Genomic DNA, 20,934 nt, shown 5'->3' with positions numbered 1-20,934 from the left:
ATAATGAAAATCGAAAAAACGCCCCTAATTGGTTTTTTTTTTTGCGTTTCAGAATTGGAAATAAAATAAAGGGAAATATCTCATGTAATTATACCTTTTTTTTTTTTTTTTTCTCTTCTCAATTCACAAACCTATAGAGCAGGGGTGTCCAAACTTTTTCCACTGAGGGCCGCACACGGAAAAATTAGAGCATGCGGGGCCGTTTTGATATTTTTCATTTTCAAACCATTACAAAATATATGGATTTTTAAAATGTATTTTAACTTTAGGGGTCCCGGGGACCATAAAGGGTCTCAGTTATCAAAATGTTAAAATAAGTCAAATTTGTATTATTATTTTTTATTTAACGCTTACAGTAAATGTCTATATCAAAAAAAAAAAAAAAAAAAAGTTTTATGGCTTTTCTGTCAAAAACATTTTTGTTTTTTATAGTAAAACTGAAATATTTAGTATTTAGAGCCCTAAAAGATCAATAATGCAGGACACCATTGATTTTAATTCTTTATTATTTTTAAATAATCACAGTGAAAAGATAAATAAAATACCACTAAATATATTTGGGATCCAAAAGGTTCACTCAGAAAGTGATACATTTTTATTAGTTTTTTTTAAACTTTCAACACTTAAGTTACCAGATCAACTTCAGATATATCTGTCGATTTTACGTTTGAACTATTATTTTGTTTTTTTTTTATGCCCTTTTGTCAAAGAAACTTTGTTTTTATATGGCAACTGCACAATATATGCAATATTTACCACATAAAACATTTAAAAGTTACATTTTTGAACTAATTGGAGCTTTGAAAAGAATTCATTATAACATGGATTTTTTTCTGTCATTATTTTTTGTTTTGACCAATGTCAAAAAAAATAAAAAATAAATAATTGATTGATTGAAACTTGTAATTAGTAGATTGCACAGTACAGTACATATTCCGTACAATTGACCACTAAATGGTAACACCTGGATAAGTTTTTCAACTTGTTTAAGTCGGGGTCCACGTTAATCAATTCCTGGTAAAGATGGTTTTTAGTTGGTAAAATAAAGACAAAAGAAGAAAAAAAACAGCCTGCATGGCAGCTTTTTCTCGTTAGATTTCACCTCATTCCAATATTTTTTATGTCCTTTTTTACTTTTGCAATAGCATTTCCAGAACTTTGGACATCCCTGCTTTAGAGCAGTGGTTCTCAAATAGGGGTACGCGTACCCCTGGGGGTACTTGAAGGTATGCCAAGGGGTACGTGAGATTTTTTTAAAATATTCTAAAAATAGCAACAACTCAAAAATCCTTTATTTATTGAATAATACTTCAACAAAATATGAATGTAAGTTCATAAACTGTGAAAAGAAATACAACAATGCAATATTCAGTGTTGACAGCTAGATTTTTTGTGGACATGTTCCATAAATATTGATGTTATAGATTTATTTTTTGTGAAGAAATGTTTAGAAGTAAGTTGATGAATCCAGATGGATCTCTATTACAATCCCCAAAGAGGGCACTTTAAGTTGATGATTACTTCTATGTGGAGAAATCTTTATTTATAATTGAATCAATTGTTTATTTTTCAACAAATTTTCCGTTATTTTTTCAATCATTTTTTCCAAATAGTTCAAGAAAGACCACTACAAATGAGCAATATTTTGCACTGTTTTGCAATTTAATAAATCAGAAACTGATGACATAGTGCTGTATTTTACTTCTTTATCTCTTTTTTTCAAGCAATAATGCTTTGCTCTGATTAGGGGGTACTTGAATAAAAAAAATGTTCACAGGGGGTAAGTCACTGAAAAAAGGTTGAGAACTACTGCTATAGAACATCCATCCATCCTCTTCCGCTTATCCGAGGTGAGGTCGCGGGGGCAGCAGCCTAAGCAGGGAAACCCAGACTTCCCTCTCCCCAGCCACTTCGTCTAGCTCTTCCCGGGGGATCCCGAGGCGTTCCCAGGCCAGCCGGGAGACATAGTCTTCCCAACGTGTCCTGGGTCTTCCCCGTGGCCTCCTACCGGTTGGACGTGCCCTAAACACCTCCCTAGGGAGGGGTTCGGGTGGCATCCTGACCAGATGCCCGAACCACCTCATCTGGCTCCTCTCCATGTGGAGGAGCAGCGGCTTTACTTTGAGTTCCTCCCGGATGGCAGAGCTTCTCACCCTATCTCTAAGGGAGAGCCGGAGGAAACTCATTTCGGCCGCTTGTACCCGTGATCTTATCCTTTCGGTCATGACCCAAAGCTCATGACCATAGGTGAGGATGGGAACGTAGATCAACCGGTAAATTGAGAGCTTTGCCTTCCGGCTCAGCTCCTTCTTCACCACAACGGATCGGTACATCGTCCGCATTACTGAAGACGCCGCACCGATCCGCCTGTCGATCTCACCATCCACTCTTCCCTCACTCGTGAACAAGACTCCTAGGTACTTGAACTCCTCCACTTGGGGCAGGGTCTCCTCCCCAACCCGGAGATGGCACTCCACCCTTTTCCGGGAGAGAACCATGGACTCGGACTTGGAGGTGCTGATTCTCATTCCGGTCGCTTCACACTCGGCTGCGAACCGACCCAGTGAGAGCTGAAGATCCCGGTCAGATGAAGCCATCAGGACCACATCATCTGCAAAAAGCAGAGACCTAATCCCGCGGTCACCAAACCGGAACCCCTCAACGCCTTGACTGCGCCTAGAAATTCTGTCCATAAAAGTTATGAACAGAATCGGTGACAAAGGACAGCCTTGGCGGAGTCCAACCCTCACTGGAAATGTGTTCGACTTACTGCCGGCAATGCGGACCAAGCTCTGGCACTGATCATACAGGGAGCGGACCGCCACAATAAGACAGTCCGGTACCCCATACTCTCTGAGCACTCCCCACAGGACTTCCCGAGGGACACGGTCCAATGCCTTCTCCAAGTCCACAAAGCACATGTAGACTGGTTGGGCAAACTCCCATGCACCCTCAAGAACCCTGCCGAGAGTATAGAGCTGGTCCACAGTTCCACGACCAGGACGAAAACCACACTGTTCCTCCTGAATCCGAGGCCCGACTATCCGGCGAAGCCTCCTCTCCAGTACACCTGAATAAACCTTACCGGGAAGGCTGAGGAGTGTGATCCCACCATAGTTGGAACACACCCTCCGGTCCCCCTTCTTAAAGAGAGGAACCACCACCCCGGTCTGCCAATCCAGAGGTACCGCCCCCAATGTTGCAGAGTCTTGTCAACCAAGACAGCCCCACAGCATCCAGAGCCTTAAGGAAGCCCAGGCGGATCTCATCCACCCCCGGGGCCTTGCCACCGAGGAGCTTTTTAACTACCTCAGCGACCTATAGAACATGTTTTCAAAACACAGACATCTTGGCTTAACCGTGTTATTACTGCAGTGTTTGCAGGTGACCACTAGATGGCAGCATATATCAAACAAACAGCAGCAAACCAAACCAAAACATCTCCACGTTCGAAGAAGAACATCAAACGCGATACCGAACCAGACGTTGAATATTTTCATTACTTTCACGATTAAAAAAAGAGACGAAAGAGATGATAAATGCAGCGATTTTGACCACGACGGACAAAGAGAGAGAGAGAAGGACGCTAAATGTGAGTGATGTTTCCCCTTTGGGTCTCCCTGTGGCTGCTAATGACCTGACTGTTACACAAGTCTGACAGATGGTGAATTAACTCCAATTAGAACACACACACACACACACACACACACACACACACACACACACACACACACACACACACACACACACACACACACACACACACACACACACACACACAATGTAATTCCCAAACCCTGACAAGTACAAACCCCGTTTCCATATGAGTTGGGAAATGGTGTTAGATGTAAATATAAACAGAATACATCCATCCATCCATTTTCTACCGCTTATTCCCTTTTGGGGTCGCGGGGGGCGCTGGCGCCAAATCATTTTCAACCCATATTCCGTTGAATATGCTACAAAGACAACATATTTGATGTTCAAACTCATAAACTTTATTGTTGTGTGTGCAAATAATCATTAACTTTTGAATTTGATGCCAGCAACACTTGACAAAGAAGTTGGGAAAGGTGGCAATAAATACCGATAAAGTTGAAACACTTCTTCAAACACTTATATGGAACATCCCACAGGTGTGCAGACTGATTGGGAACAGGTGGGTGCCATGATTGGGTATAAAAGCAGCTTCCATGAAATGCTAAGTAATTCACAAACAAGGATGGGGCGAAAGTCACCAATTTGTAAGCAAATTGTCAAACAGTTTTAGAACAACATTTCTCAAAGAGCTATTGCAAGGAGTTAAGGGATTTTACCATCTACGGTCCGTAAAATCATCAAAAGGTTTAAAGAATCTGGAGAAATCACTGCACGTAAGCGATGATATTACGGACTTTTGAACCCGCATCCAAAAACGACATCAGAGTGTAAAGGATATCATCACATGGGCTCAGGAACACATCATAAAACCACTGTCAGTAACTACAGTTGGTCGCTACATCTGTAAGTGCAAGTTAAAACTCTACTATGCAAAGCCAAACCCATTTATCAACAACACCCTGGAACGCTGCTGGCTTCGCTGGGCCCGAGCTCACCTAAGATGTACTGATGCAAAGTGGAAAAGTGTTATGTGGTCTGACGAGTCCACATTTCAAATTATATTTGGAAACAGAGGACCTGGTGTCCTCTGGAACAAAGAGGAAAATAACCATCCGGATTGTCATAGGCGGAAAGTTCAAAAGCCAGCATCTGTGATGGTATGGGGGTGTATTAGTGCCCAAGGCATGGGTAACTTACACATCTGTGAAGGCACCATTAATGCTGAAAGGTCCATACAGGTTTTGGAGCAACATATGTTGTCATCCAAGCAACGTTATAATGGACGCCCCTGCTTATTTCAGCAAGACAATACCAAATCACATGTTACAACAGCGTGGCTTGGTAGTAAAAGAGTGCGGGTACTTTCCTGGCCCGCCTGCAGTCCAGACCTGTCTCCCATCGAAAAAGTGTGGCGCATTATGAAGTGCAAAATACCACAACAAGACCCCGGACTGTTGAAGGACTGAAGCTCTACATAAAACAAGAATGGGAAAGAATTCCACTTTCAAAACTTCAACAATTAGTTTCCTCAGTTCCCAAACATTTATTGAGTGTTGTTAAAAGAAAAGGTGTGTGCAAATAATCATTAACTTCAGAATTTGATGCCAGCAACACGTGACAAAGAAGTTGGGAAAGGTGGCAATAAGTACTGATAAAGTTGAGGAATGCTCATCAAACACTTATTTGGAACATCCCGCAGGTGTGCAGGCTAATTGGGAACAGGTGGGTGCCATGATTGGGTATAAAAACAGCTTCCCAAAAAATGCTCGGTCTTTCACAAGAAAGGATGGGGCGAGGTACACCCCTTTGTCCACAACTGCGTGAGCAAACAGTTTAAGAACAACGTTTCTCAAAGTGCAATTGCAAGAAATTTAGGGATTTCAACATCTACAGTCCACAATATCATCAAAAGGTTCAGAGAATCTGGAGATATCACTCCACGTAATCGGCATGGCCAGAAACCAACATTGAATGACCCTGACCTTCGATCCCTTAGACGGCACTGTATCAAAAACCGACATGAATCTCTAAAGGATATCACCACCTGGGCTCAGGAACACTTCAGAAAACCACTGCCACTAAATACAGTTCGCCGCTACATCTGTAAGTGCAAGTTAAAGCTCTATTATGCAACGCAAAAGCCATTTATCAACAACATCCAGAAACGCCGCCGGCTTCTCTGGGACCGACATCACCTAAGATAGACTGATGCTAAGTGGAAAAGTGTTCTGTGGTCTAACGAGTCCACATTTCAAATTGTTTTTGGAAATATTCGATATCACAGACCAAAGGGGAAGAGAACCATCCGGACTGTTAACGACGCAAAGTTCAAAAGCCAGCATCTGTGATGGTATGGGGGTGCATTAGTGCCCAAGGCATGGGTAACTTACACATCTGTGAAGGCACCATTAATGCTGAAAGGTACATACAGGTTTTGGAACAACACTATGGATTGAACTTTCACAGTATCATGTTAGACCCGCTCAACATCCATTATTTTCGGTCCCCTAAAGGGGGGGTTGCCCACATCTGAGGTCCTCTCCAAGGTTCTCATAGTCATCATTGTCACTGGCGTCCCACTGGGTGTGAGTTTTCCTTGCCCTTCTGTGGGTTCTCCCGAGGATGTTGTAGTCGTGGTGGTTTGTACAGTCCTTTGAGACATTTGTGATTTAGGGCTATATAAATATTGATTGATTGATTGATATGCTGTCATCTAAGCGCCGTCTTTTTCATGGACGCCCCTGCTTATTTCAGCAAGACAATGCCGAGCCACATTCGGCACGTGTTACAACAGCCTGGCTTCGTAAAAAAAAAGAGTTCAGGTACTTTCCTGGCCCGCCTGCAGTCCAGACCTGTCTCCCATCGAAAATGTGAAGTGAATTATATTTATATAGCGCTTTTTCTCTAGTGACTCAAAGCGCTTTACATAGTAAAACCCAATATTTAAGTTACATTCAAACCAGTGTGGGTGGCACTGGGAGCAGGTGGGTAAAGTGTCTTGCCCAAGGACACAACGGCAGTGACTAGGATGGCGGATACGGGAATCGAACCTGCAACCCTCAAGTTGCTGGCACGGCCGCTCTACCAACCGAGCTAAACCGCCCCAATGCAATATGATAATATGACAAAAGTGATCAAATATGGTACATTAAATAGGATTTTAATACAAGTACATGAAATATAATATGACAAAGATGATCAAATATGGTACATTAAATAGGATTTAAATAGAAGTGCATTAAATATGTTAATATGACAAAAATGATCAAATATGGTACATTAAATATGATGTAAATAGAAGTGCATTAAATATGATGGCATGACTAAAATGTTCAAATATGATACATTAAATGTACATTAAATAGGATGTAAATAGTAGTACATGAAATATGTTAAAATGACAAAAATGATCAAATATGGTACATTAAATATGATGTAAATAGAAGTGCATTAAATATGATGACTTGACTAAAATGTTCAAATATGGTACATTAAATAGGATTTTAATACAAGTACATGAAATATAATATGACAAAGATGATCAAATATGGTACATTAAATAGGATTTTAATACAAGTGCATTAAATATGTTAATATGACAAAAATGATCAAATATGGTACATTAAATAGGATTTTAATACAAGTGCATTAAATATGTTAATATGACAAAAATGATCAAATATGGTACATTAAATATGATGTAAATAAAAGTGCATTAAATATGATGGCTTGACTAAAATGTTCAAATATGGTACATTAAATAGGATTTTAATACAAGTACATGAAATATAATATGACAAAGATGATCAAATATGGTACATTAAATAGGATTTAAATAGAAGTGCATTAAATATGTTAATATGACAAAAATGATCAAATATGGTACATTAAATATGATGTAAATAGAAGTGCATTAAATATGTTAATATGACAAAAATGATCAAATATGGTACATTAAATATGATGTAAATAGAAGTGCATTAAATATGATGGCATGACTAAAATGTTCAAATATGATACATTAAATGTACATTAAATAGGATGTAAATAGTAGTACATGAAATATGTTAATATGACAAAAATGATCAAATATGGTACATTAAATAGGATGTAAATAGAAGTGCATTAAATATGTTAATATGACAAAAATGATCAAATATGGTACATTAAATATGATGTAAATAGAAGTGCATTAAATATGATGACTTGACTAAAATGTTCAAATATGGTACATTAAATAGGATTTTAATACAAGTACATGAAATATAATTTGACAAAGATGATCAAATATGGTACATTAAATAGGATGTAAATAGAAGTGCATTAAATATGTTAATATGACAAAAATGATCAAATATGGTACATTAAATATGATGTAAATAGAAGTGCATTAAATATGTTAATATGACAAAAATGATCAAATATGGTACATTAAATATGATGTAAATAGAAGTGCATTAAATATGATGGCATGACTAAAATGTTCAAATATGATACATTAAATGTACATTAAATAGGATGTAAATAGTAGTACATGAAATATGTTAATATGACAAAAATGATCAAATATGGTACATTAAATATGATGTAAATAGAAGTGCATTAAATATGATGACTTGACTAAAATGTTCAAATATGGTACATTAAATAGGATTTTAATACAAGTACATGAAATATAATATGACAAAGATGATCAAATATGGTACATTAAATAGGATGTAAATAGAAGTGCATTAAATATGTTAATATGACAAAAATGATCAAATATGGTACATTAAATATGATGTAAATAGAAGTGCATTAAATATGATGGCATGGCTAAAATGTTCAAATATGATACATTAAATGTACATTAAATAGGATGTAAATAGTAGTACATGAAATATGTTAATATGACAAAAATGATCAAATATGGTACATTAAATATGATGTAAATAGAAGTGCATTAAATATGACTTGACTAAAATGTTCAAATATGGTACATTAAATAGGATTTTAATACAAGTACATGAAATATAATTTGACAAAGATGATCAAATATGGTACATTAAATAGGATGTAAATAGAAGTGCATTAAATATGATGGCATGATTAAAATGTTCAAATATGGTACATTAAATGTACATTAAATAGGATGTGAATAATAAAGATGTATATATGGTACATTTAAATAAAATGTGTCAAACTATAGTGTGAATATATTATGATATACTTATGTGATGTAAAAATGGAACATGGATGTATAATATGGTACTCAAAATAAGATTTATGATCACACATGATATAAATATGGTTCTTCTGCCCTTTATTTTCTTAATACATTTATTTTGACATGCGCTGTGACATTGTGTGGAATGCACTTATTTCGTATGCATGCTGTACATGCTTTTATTTTGACAGGACACCGTCATCAAAGAGCCAGAGAATCTTGTTAAAAAACGGACTTTCAAGAGCCTGGTGGCCGAGTTGGAAATCGGTAACATTTTTCATTTAAATATTGAAGTTTGTAAACATTTATTTTCCTCGCCATTGCTTCATATTTTGTGCCTTAGAAGAGCCTCAGAATAATTTGGTGCTTTTACATAAGGATGTCTTATATATGTAGATGTAAATGTGACCCATGAAACCAAAAATAGGCTTCACTTCATGTCTTAAAATGTATCAACTATTTCAGTCAGCTACAAAGTTTGTCCCTTTTCTTCCCCCAACAAACAACGCTAACCGAACATTAGCTTTAGCTTACATAGCTTTGTTAGTGATGCTAAGGTTTGTGTGTGTGTGTGCTTAACAGGTGTTTCCTCGGCTCCTATCTAGGGATCCATCTGGGATCAGGAGTGGGAGGACTGCGGGATCTTTGACCTCATCTGTGAGGATGGAGCAGGCGCAGGGCAAAGTTCACAAGGTCAGCCACTACATGACCCTGCACACAATATTGGCAGTCCATAAGCCTTTGTAGCTATACGGTGTCGACTGTACATGTGTGTGTGGTTGTGTGTGTGTGTGTGTGTGTGTAATCCCATCCAATCTCTTGATCCGTACTTGAAAGCGCAAGGGCATGACGGACCACAGCTGTCTATAAGAAGGTCATGTGACCTGCGCAGGCTACAAGGGGACTACGGTTGCCCCGGCTGACCCAGAATCGGCGCCGAGTGTTTCAAGCAGGCCTGGACCGCCCTCTCATGCGCGATGTTGTGACACGGAGGTGACAAAACAGTTAACTCACAAGTGAGAGCGCAGCCTCGAATACGGGACTACATGGCCGAGGTAGTTAGGAACCAGTTCAGTACTGGGGATTGGAACCATGGACGCTGAGAACTGCCATAAGGCACACAAGGGCTGATCATTATGCATAAGCGGCTCATTAGAAAGTGTACACAAACTTTTCAATGGCAACGTGTCCTCCAGTTTTAGCAACGACAGAGGACTTTGTGCTGAGTCCACTGAATGGTGCCATATAATTGTAGTTTTCAACATTTTTGAATAAGTCCCAGAGGAGCCACAATAGTGTGTTGGCTAAAATCTAGCCCTGATGCTGCAGTTTTAGGAAGCCCTACCCGAAACACGTTTGTGTTTGTAGCATTAATGCTTAGGAGCTGTTTGTATGTGTCCAAGAAGTGCATATTTTACCCATATATAGTTACAAACTTAAATCGTTTTTAAACAGGTTTCGTACATCGAAAAGGTTGTATAGTGAAGTAACTTTCTCCATAGCATCTAGCCTTGATGCTCAGAAAGTCCTACCCAGAACACGGCAATTTTTGTAGCATTATATTTACAAACTTGCTTGGGTCTTCCACAGGGTTTGTAAATTGAGAAGTTTGTATAGTGAAGCAACTTTCTCCATAGCATCTAGCCTTGATGCTGCAGACCGTTTCAGGAAGCCCTACCCGAAACACGACAGTGTTTGTAGCATTAATGCTTAGGAGCTGTTTGTATGTGTCCAAGAAGCCCACGTTTTACCTATATATAGTTACAAACCTAAATGGTTCTTAAACGGGATTCATAAATTGAAAAGTTTGTATAGTGAAGCAACTTTCTCCTTTGCATCATGCCTTGATTCTCAGAAAATCCTACCCAGAACACAACAGTGTTTGTAGAATTAATGCTTAGGAGCTGTTTGTATGTGTCCAAGAAGACCACTTTTTACCTATGTATATTTACAAACTTACTTGGGTCTTCCACAGGGTTTGTAAATTGAGAAGTTTGTATAGTGTAGAAACTTTCTCCATAGCATCTAACCTTGATGCTGCAGACCGTTTCAGGAAGCCCTACCCGAAACACAACAGTATTTGTAGCATCAATGCTTAGGAGCTGTTTGTATGTGTCCAAGAAGCCCACGTTTTACCCATATATAGTTACAAACCTAAATGGTTCTTAAACAGGATTCATAAATTGAAAAGTTTGTGTAGTGAAGCAACTTTTTCCTTTGCATCTTGCCTTGATTCTCAGAAAATCCTACCCAGAACACAACAGTGTTTGTAGCATTAATGCTTAGGAGCTGTTTGTATGTGTCCAAGAAGCCCACTTTTTACTTATGTATATTTACAAACTTAATTGGGTCTTCCACAGGGTTTGTAAATTGAGAAGTTTGTATAGTGAAGCAACTTTCTCCACAGCATCTAGCCTTGATGCTGCAGACCGTTTCAGGAAGCCCTACCCGAAACACGACAGTGTTTGTAGCATCAATGCTTAGGGGCTGTTTGTATAGTGTTGTATAGTGAAGCAACATTTCTCCATAGCATCTAGCCTAGCCTAACATGACAATTTTTGTAGCATTAAAGGGGAACATCATCACAATTTCAAAAGGGTTAAAAACAATAAAAATCAGTTCCCAGTAGCTTGTTGTATTTTTTAAAGTTTTTTAAAAAATTTTACCGGTCTCGGAATATCCCTAAATAAAGCTTTAAAGTGCCTTATTTTCGCTCTCTGCGAAGACACTGGCCATTTCCCTGTGACGTCACACAGTGCTGCCAATGTAAACAAACAATGGGAATACCACAGCAAGATATAGCGACATTAGCTCGGATTCAAACTCGGATTTCAGCGACTTAAGCGATTCAACAGATTACGCATGTATTGAAACAGATGGTTGGAGTATGAAAATATTGAAGAAGAAACTGAAGCTATTGAGCGAATAGCTATTGACGCTATTCATAGCCATAGCATGGGCGAATAGGTGTGTTAGCATCGCCGGTAAAATGTGCGGACCAAACGATCAGGACTTTGGCATCTTTTGACACGGGAGCAACTTAAATCCTTTGATTGGTAAGTGTTTGTTTCGCATTAAATGTGGGTGGAAGGAAACGTAATATTGTTGCAAATGCATCTACAGGTTATCCATACATCTCTGTGCCATGTCTGTCTTAGCATCGCCGGTAAAATGTAGAGACACTCCAGCACATTCAATGGGGGTCTGGCGGCAGACACTTTGGCATCTTCGGGCCAGTGGTGCAACTTGAATCCCTCCCTGTTAGTGTTGTTACACCCTCCGACAACACACCGTCGAGGCATGATGTCTCCAAGGTTCCAAAAAAATAGTCCAAAAAACGGAAAATAACAGAGCTGAGACCCGGTGTTTGTAATGTGTTGAAAATGAAAATGGTGGGTGTGTTACCTCGGCGACGTCACATTCTGACGTCATCGCTTCCAGCGCGATTAACAGAAATGCGTTCAAGTCGCCAAAATTCACCCAATTAGAGTTCGGAAATCGATTAAAAAAATAGATGGTCTTTTTTCTGCACCATCAAGGTATATATTGACGCTTACATAGGTCTGCTGATAATGTTCCCCTTTAATGCTTAGGAGCTATTTGTATGTGTCCAAGAAGCCCACTTTTTACCCATATATAGTTACAAACTTAAATGGTTCTTAAACAGGATTCGTAAATCAAAAAGTTTATATAGTGAAGCAACTTTCTCCATAGCATCTAGCCTTGATGCTCAAAAAGCCCTTACCAGAACCCGATGGTTTTTGCAGCATTAATGCCTGGGAGCCTAATGTATGTGTCCATGAAGCCTACTTTTTACCTATGTATATTTACAAACTTAATTGGGTCTTCCACAGGGTTTGTAAATTGAGAAGTTTGTATAGTGAAGCAACTTTCTCCATAGCATCTAGCCTTGATGCTGCAGACCGTTTCAGGAAGCCCTACCCGAAACACGACAGTGTTTGTAGCATCAATGCTTAGGAGCTGTTTGTATGTGTCCAAGAAGCCCGCGTTTTACCTATATATAGTTACAAACCTAAATGGTTCTTAAACAGGATTCATAAATTGAAAAGTTTGTGTAGTGAAGCAACTTTTTCCTTTGCATCTTGCCTTGATTCTCAGAAAATCCTACCCAGAACACAACAGTGTTTGTAGCATTAATGCTTAGGAGCTGTTTGTATGTGTCCAAGAAGCCCACTTTTTACCTATATACAGTGGGGCAAAAAGGTATTTCGTCAACCACCGATTGTGCAAGTTCTCCCACTTAAAGTGATGACAGAGGTCTGTAATTTTCATCATAGGTACACTTCAACTGTGAGAGACAGAATGTGGGAAAAAAATCCAGGAATTCACATTGTAGGAATTTTAAAGAATTTATTTGTAAATTATGGTGGAAAATAAGTATTTGGTCAACCATTCAAAGCTCTCACTGATGGAAGGAGGTTTTGGCTCAAAAATCTCACGATACATGGCCCCATTCATTCTTTCCTTAACACGGATCAATCGTCCCGTCCCCTTAGCAGAAAAACAGCCCCAAAGCATGATGTTTCCACCCCCATGCTACACAGTAGGTATGGTGTTCTTGGGATGCAACTCAGTATTCTACTTTCTCCAAACACGACGAGTTGAGTTTATACCAAAATGGATACATGGATGATACAGCAGAGGATTGGGAGAATGTCATGTGGTCAGATGAAACCAAAATAGAACTTTTTGGTATAAACTCAACTCGTCGTGTGTCTAGCTGTTTCAGGAAGTCCTACCCGAAAAACGATGGTATTTGTAGAATTAATGCTTAGGAGCAGTCTGTATGTGTCCAAGAAGCCCACTTTTTACCGATGTATATTTACAAAATTAATTGGGTCCAAACACGGTTTGTAAATCGAAACGTTTGTGTAGTGAAGCAACTTTCTCCATAGCATCTAGCCTTGATGCTGCAGAGCGTTTTAAAAAGCCCTACTCGAAACACAACAGTGTTTGTAGCATTAATGCTTAGAAGCTGTTTCTGTGTGTCCAAGAAGCCCACGTTTTACCTATATATAGTTACAAACTTAAATGGTTCTTAAACAGGATTCGTACATCGACAAGTTTGTATAGTGAAGCAACTTTCTCCATAGCATCTAGCCTTGATGCTCAGAAAGCCCTAACCAGAACACAATGGTTTTTGCAGCATTAATGCCTAGGAGCCTAATGTATGTGTCCAAGAAGCCTACTTTTTACCTATCTATATTTACAAACTTAATTGGGTCTTCCACAGGGTTTGTAAATTGAGAAGTTTGTATAGTGAAGTAACTTTCTCCATAGCAACTAGCCTTGATGCTGCAGACCGTTTCAGGAAGTCCTACCCGAAACACGACAGTGTTTGTAGAATTAATGCTTAGGTGCAGTTTGTATGTGTCCAAGAAGCCCGCGTTTTACCTATATATAGTTACAAACCTAAATGGTTCTTAAACGGGATTCATAAATTGAAAAGTTTGTATAGTGAAGCAACTTTTTCCTTAGCATCTTGCCTTGATTCTCAGAAAATCCTACCCAGAACACAACAGTGTTTGTAGAATTAATGCTTAGGAGCAGTTTGTATGTGTCCAAGAAGCCCACTTTTTACCGATGTATATTTACAAAATTAATTGGGTCCAAACACGGTTTGTAAATCGAAACGTTTGTGTAGTGAAGCAACTTTCTCCATAGCATCTAGCCTTGATGCTGCAGACAGTTTTAAAAAGCCCTACTCGAAACACAACAGTGTTTGTAGCATTAATGCTTAGAAGCTGTTTTTGTGTGTCCAAGAAGCCCACCTTTTACCTATATATAGTTACAAACCTAAATGGTTCTTAAACTGGATTCGTAAATCAAAAAGTTTATATAGTGAAGCAACTTTCTCCATAGCATCTAGCCTAGCCTAACATGACAGTTTTTGTAGCATTAATGCTTAGGAGCAATTTGTATGTGTCCAAGAAGCCCACTTTTTACCTATATATAGTTACAAACTTAAATGGTTCTTAAACAGGATTCGTAAATCAAAAAGTTTATGTAGTGAAGCCACTTTCTCCGTAGCATCTAGCCTTGATGCTCGGAAAGTCCTAACCAGAAAACAATGTTTTTTTTAGCATTAATGCCTCAGAGCCTAATGTATGTGTCCAAGAAGCCTACTTTTTACTTATGTATATTTACAAACTTAATTGGGTCTTCCACAGGGTTTGTAAATTGAGAAGTTTGTATAGTGAAGCAACTTTCTCCATAGCATCTAGCCTTGATGCTGCAGACCGTTTCAGGAAGCCCTACCAGAAACACAACAGTGGTTGTAGCATCAATGCTTAGGAGCTGTTTGTATGTGTCCAAAAAGCCCACGTTTTACCTATATATAGTTACAAACCTAAATGGTTCTTAAACAGGATTCATAAATTGAAAAGTTTGTATAGTGAAGCAACTTTTTACTTAGCATGTTGCCTTGATTCTCAGAAAATCCTACCCAGAACACAACAGTGTTTGTAGCATTAATGCTTAGGAGCTGCATGTGTGTGTCCAAGAAGCCCACTTTTTACCTATATACAGTGGGGCAAAAAAGTATTTAGTCAGCCACCAATTGTGCAAGTTCTCCCACTTAAAATGATGATCTGGAATTTTCATCATAGGTACACTTCAACTGTGAGAGACAGAATGTGGGAAAAAAATCCAGGAATTCACATTGTAGGAATTTTAAAGAATTTATTTGTAAATTATGGTGGAAAATAAGTATTTGGTCAACCATTCAAAGCTCTCACTGATGGAAGGAGGTTTTGGCTCAAAAATCTCACGATACATGGCCCCATTCATTCTTTCCTTAACACGGATCAATCGTCCCGTCCCCTTAGCAGAAAAACAGCCCCAAAGCATGATGTTTCCACCCCCATGCTACACAGTAGGTATTTTGTTCTTGGGATGCAACTCAGTATTCTACTTTCTCCAAACACGACGAGTTGAGTTTATACCAAAATGGATACATGGATGATACAGCAGAGGATTGGGAGAATGTCATGTGGTCAGATGAAACCAAAATAGAACTTTTTGGTATAAACTCAACTCTAGCCGTTTCAGGAAGTCCTACCCGAAACACGACGGTATTTGTAGAATTAATGCTTAGGAGCAGTCTGTATGTGTCCAAGAAGCCCACTTTTTACCGATGTATATTTACAAAATTAATTGGGTCCAAACGGTTTGTAAATCGAAACGTTTGTGTAGTGAAGCAACTTTCTCCATAGCATCTAGCCTTGATGCTGCAGACCGTTTTAAAAAGCCCTACTCGAAACACAACAGTGTTTGTAGCATTAATGCTTAGAAGCTGTTTTTGTGTGTCCAAGAAGCCCACCTTTTACCTATATATAGTTACAAACCTAAATGGTTCTTAAACAGGATTCGTACATCGACAAGTTTGTATAGTGAAGCAACTTTCTCCATAGCATCTAGCCTAGCCTAACATGACAGTTTTTGTAGCATTAATGCTTAGGAGCAATTTGTATTTGTCCAAGAAGCCCACGTTTTACCCATATATAGTTACAAACCTAAATGGTTCTTAAACAGGATTCGTAAATCAAAAAGTTTATATAGTGAAGCCACTTTCTCCGTAGCATCTAGCCTTGATGCTCAAAAAGCCCTAACCAGAACACAATGTTTATTGCAGCATTGATGCCTAGGAACCTAATTTATGTGTCCAAGAAGCCTACTTTTTACCTATGTATATTTACAAACTTAATTGGGTCTTCCCCAGGGTTTGTAAATTGAGAAGTTTGTATAGTGAAGCAAGTTTCTCCAGAGCATCTAGCCTTGATGCTGCAGACCGTTTCAGGAAGCCCTACCCGAAACACGACAGTGTTTGTAGCATCAATGCTTAGGAGCTGTTTGTATGTGTCCAAGAAGCCCACTTTTTACCTATATATAGTTACAAACCTAAATGGTTCTTAAACTGGATTCATAAATTGAAAAGTTTGTATAGTGAAGCAACTTTTTCCTTAGCATCTTGCCTTGATTCTTAGAAAATCCTACCCAGAACACAACAGTGTTTGTAGCATTAATGCTCAGGAGCTGCATGTGTGTGTCCAAGAAGCCCACTTTTTACCAATATACAGTGGGGCAAAAAAGTATTTAGTCAGCCACCGATTGTGCAAGTTCTCCCACTTAAAATGATGACAGAGGTCTGTAATGTTCATCATAGGTACACTTCAACTGTGAGAGACAGAATGTGGAAAAAAATCCAGGAATTCAAATTGTAGGAATTTTAAAGAATTTATTTGTAAATTATGGTGGAAAATAAGTATTTGGTCAACCATTCAAAGCTCTCACTGATGGAAGGAGGTTTTGGCTCAAAAATCTCAGGATACATGGCCCCATTCATTCTTTCCTTAACACGGATCAATCGTCCTGTCCCCTTAGCAGAAAAACAGCCCCAAAGCATGATGTTTCCACCCCCATGCTTCACAGTAGGTATGGTGTTCTTGGGATGCAACTCAGTATTCTACTTTCTCCAAACACGACGAGTTGAGTTTATACCAAAATAGATACATGGATGATACAGCAGAGGATTGGGAGAATGTCATGTGGTCAGATGAAACCAAAATAGAACTTTTTGGTATAAACTCAACTCGTCGTGTGTCTAGCTGTTTCAGGAAGTCCTACCCGAAACACGACGGTATTTGTAGAATTAATGCTTAGGAGCAGTCTGTATGTGTCCAAGAAGCCCACTTTTTATCGATGTATATTTACAAAATTAATTGGGTCCAAACACAGTTTGTAAATCGAAACGTTTGTGTAGTGAAGCAACTTTCGCCATAGCATCTAGCCTTGATGCTGCAGACCGTTTTAAAAAGCCCTACTCGAAACACAACAGTGTTTGTAGCATTAATGCTTAGAAGCTGTTTCTGTGTCCAAGAAGCCCACGTTTTACCTATATATAGTTACAAACCTAAATGGTTCTTAAACTGGATTCGTACATTGACAAGTTTGTATAGTGAAGCAACTTTCTCCGTAGCATCTAGCCTAGCCTAACATGACAGTTTTTGTAGCATTAATGCTTAGGAGCAATTTGTATTTGTCCAAGAAGCCCACGTTTTACCCATATATAGTTACAAACCTAAATGGTTCTTAAACAGGATTCGTAAATCAAAAAGTTTATATAGTGAAGCCACTTTCTCCGTAGCATCTAGCCTTGATGCTCAAAAAGCCCTAACCAGAACACAATGTTTTTTGCAGCATTGATGCCTAGGAACCTAATTTATGTGTCCAAGAAGCCTACTTATTGCTTATGTATATTTACAAACTTAATTGGGTCTTCCACAGGGTTTGTAAATTGAGAAGTTTGTATAGTGAAGCAACTTTCTCCATAACATTTAGCCTTGATGCTGCAGACCGTTTCAGGAAGCCCTACCCGAAACACAACAGTGTTTGTAGAATTAATGCTTAGGAGCAGTTTGTATGTGTCCAAGAAGCCCACTTTTTACCTATTTATAGTTACAAACCTAAATGGTTCTTAAACTGGATTCGTAAATCAAAAAGTTTATATAGTGAAGCAACTTTCTCCATAGCATCTAGCCTCGATGCTTAGAAAGTCCTACCCAGAACACGACAGTTTTTGTAGCAGCCATGCTTAGGAGCTGTATGTGCGCGTGCGGACATAAAGTACCTTAAGACAGGGACAGGGCGAAATCATGAGCGTCATCATATTTCCATTCTGAATAATCATGTATTGTGTCTACTCGGGCTGCTTGCATTACCCCTCCCTTCAGAATCAGCCTCAGTGATGTTAACTAGGGACCTCCTGAATAAATAGAGGAGCACGTGGGACTGTACCTTAGAGCGTAGGGTGAAATTGTAACTGAGTGTACAGCCCAATACGTCTCTCCTCATGAGCAAAATTCAACTCTGTCTCTGCTTGATTCCTTGCTTCTTGTCTCGTTTAATAGATAGTTTGGTGTTTGAACTTGACATAGAGCAACGACCTTTAAGCATAAGAGTTGTGTGATAACTTATATATCATTATTCTAACAGTAATGAGTAACTATAATGAATTACTTTTTAAGAGTAATTTTCGGGACACTGCGCAAGATAATGTCGCTTAAGTGCTTCTCAGATAATTTCTACTGCATTGTTATTCACTGGCAAACCCCAAGTTACGCCACACTTCCATAATAGTTTGTTGACGAGGAGGCGCCAAATCCACATTTTTGACAGGCTTCCACGAATAAGTAAATATATGGAAAGACTGGATCATTCTTTAAAAACAGCAGGCGTCCTTCCTCAGCGCTAAGTGCTGACGGTACCAAAGAAGCCAGGTATTTGTTATGACTCGCTATCAAGGGGTGGGCACTTTTGACGAAAAGGTGTTCCCAAGTGAAGGAGTTCAAGTACCTCGGAGTCTTGTTCACTGGTTAGGGAAGAGGGGATCGTGAGGCCGACAATTCAACCCTTAACTCAACAATTGTCAGTAATGCGGACGCTGTAATCCATCCGTTGTGGTGAAGAAGGAGCTGAGCCGGAAGGCAAAGCTCTAAATTTACTGGTCGATCATACTTGCCAACCTTGAGACTTCCGATTTCGGGAGGTGGGGGGTGGTGTGGGGATGGGGGGGGGCGTGGTTAAGATGGGAGGAGTATATTTACAGCTGGAATTTACCAAGTCAAGTATTTCATATATATATATATATATATATATATATATATATATAAGAAATACTAGACACTTCACCCTTGCTCCTGATGGGTGCTGGTTAGCGCCTTGCATGGCAGCTCCCTCCATCAGTGTGTGAATGTGTGTGTGAATGGGTAAATGTGGAAGTAGTGTCAAAGCGCTTTGAGTACCTTGAAGGTAGAAAAGCGCTATACAAGTACAACCCATTTATTATTTATTTATTTATATATGTATATATTTATTTTATTATATATATACATATATATATATATATATGTATATATATATGTGTGTATATATATATATATATATATATATATATATATATATATATATATATACACACATATATATATACATATATATATATATATATATATATATATATATATATATGAGAAATACTTGAATTTCAGTGTTTATTTATTTACACATATACACACACATAACACTCATCTACTCATTGTTGAGTTAAGGGTTGAATTGTCCATCTTTGTTCTATTCTCTTGTCACTATTTTTCTAACCATGCTGAACACCCTCTCAAATGATGCATTGCTGTGTGGCACGCACAAAAATGCTTTCATCAAATGCACTAGAGTCCGGAATCTTCCATCTCTCCCTAGCATGGCCCAAAACGTACAGTAGATGGCAGTATTGTCCTGTTTAAGAGTGTCGCAACTGCTTTACGGTAGACGAAAACGTGACTGCTGTTGTTGTGTGTTGTTACGGCGCTGGGAGGACGTTAATGGAGCTGCCTAACAATAAACCCACATAAGAAACCCAAAACTCGCCCTCGATCATTCAACAGTTATAACGTCATTCAGCAGGCATACTGTTTATATTGTGAGAAAGCAGACGTGAAAACAGGCAGTCGACACGTCACTCTGGTCCGCATGGGGCGTGGCCTCCAGCTCCACCTGAATTTCGGGAGAAAATTTGTCCCGGGAGATTTTCGGGAGAGGCGCTGAATTTCGGGAGTCTCCCAGAAAATCCGGATGGGTTGGCAAGTATGCGGTCGATCTACGTTCCCATCCTCACCAAGGTCAGGAGCTTTTGGTCATGACCGAAAGGACAAGATCACGGGTACAAGCGGCCCAAATGAGTTTCCTCCGCCGGGTGGCGCGTCTCTCCCTTAGAGATAGGGTGAGAAGCTCTGCCATCCGGGAGGAACTCAAAGTAAAGCCGCTGCTCCTCCACATGGAAAGGAGCCTGATGAGGTGGTTCGGGCATCTGGTCAGGATGCCACCCGAACGCCTCCTTAGGGAGGTGTTTCGAGCACGTCCAACCGGTGGGAGGCCACAAGGAAGACCCAGGACAAGTTGGAAAGACTATGAGAGGTGGACCGGCTGGCGTCCTGGTGCAGCCTCAACAACCTGGAGCTGAACGCCCAGAAAACCGTGGAGATGATCATGGACCTCAGGAAAGTCACAACCCCACCATCCCGCCAAACCCTGATTGATTGCTTGATTCT

The 20,934-nt window shown here is 39.3% G+C and overlaps 1 protein-coding gene across 1 annotated transcript in view; it reads left to right on the top strand.

Moving 5' to 3' along the window:
* Positions 1–3,460: 3,460 nt before the first annotated feature.
* The window catches only part of LOC133550139 (genetic suppressor element 1-like), a 216,221-nt gene continuing 198,747 nt past the window's right edge, over positions 3,461–20,934 (top strand). The window contains exons 1-3 of the mRNA XM_061896235.1: positions 3,461–3,592; positions 9,001–9,076; positions 9,392–9,502. The gene's annotated coding sequence lies outside the window, so the exon portion shown is untranslated. The remainder of the gene's footprint in view (positions 3,593–9,000; positions 9,077–9,391; positions 9,503–20,934) is intronic.

This window comes from Nerophis ophidion, linkage group LG03, assembly GCF_033978795.1.
Source record: "Nerophis ophidion isolate RoL-2023_Sa linkage group LG03, RoL_Noph_v1.0, whole genome shotgun sequence".
In the NCBI taxonomy this organism is placed as follows: domain Eukaryota; kingdom Metazoa; phylum Chordata; class Actinopteri; order Syngnathiformes; family Syngnathidae; genus Nerophis; species Nerophis ophidion.
The sequence above is the reverse complement of the archived record's forward strand: the minus strand, read 5'-3'. Positions and strand labels throughout refer to the sequence as shown.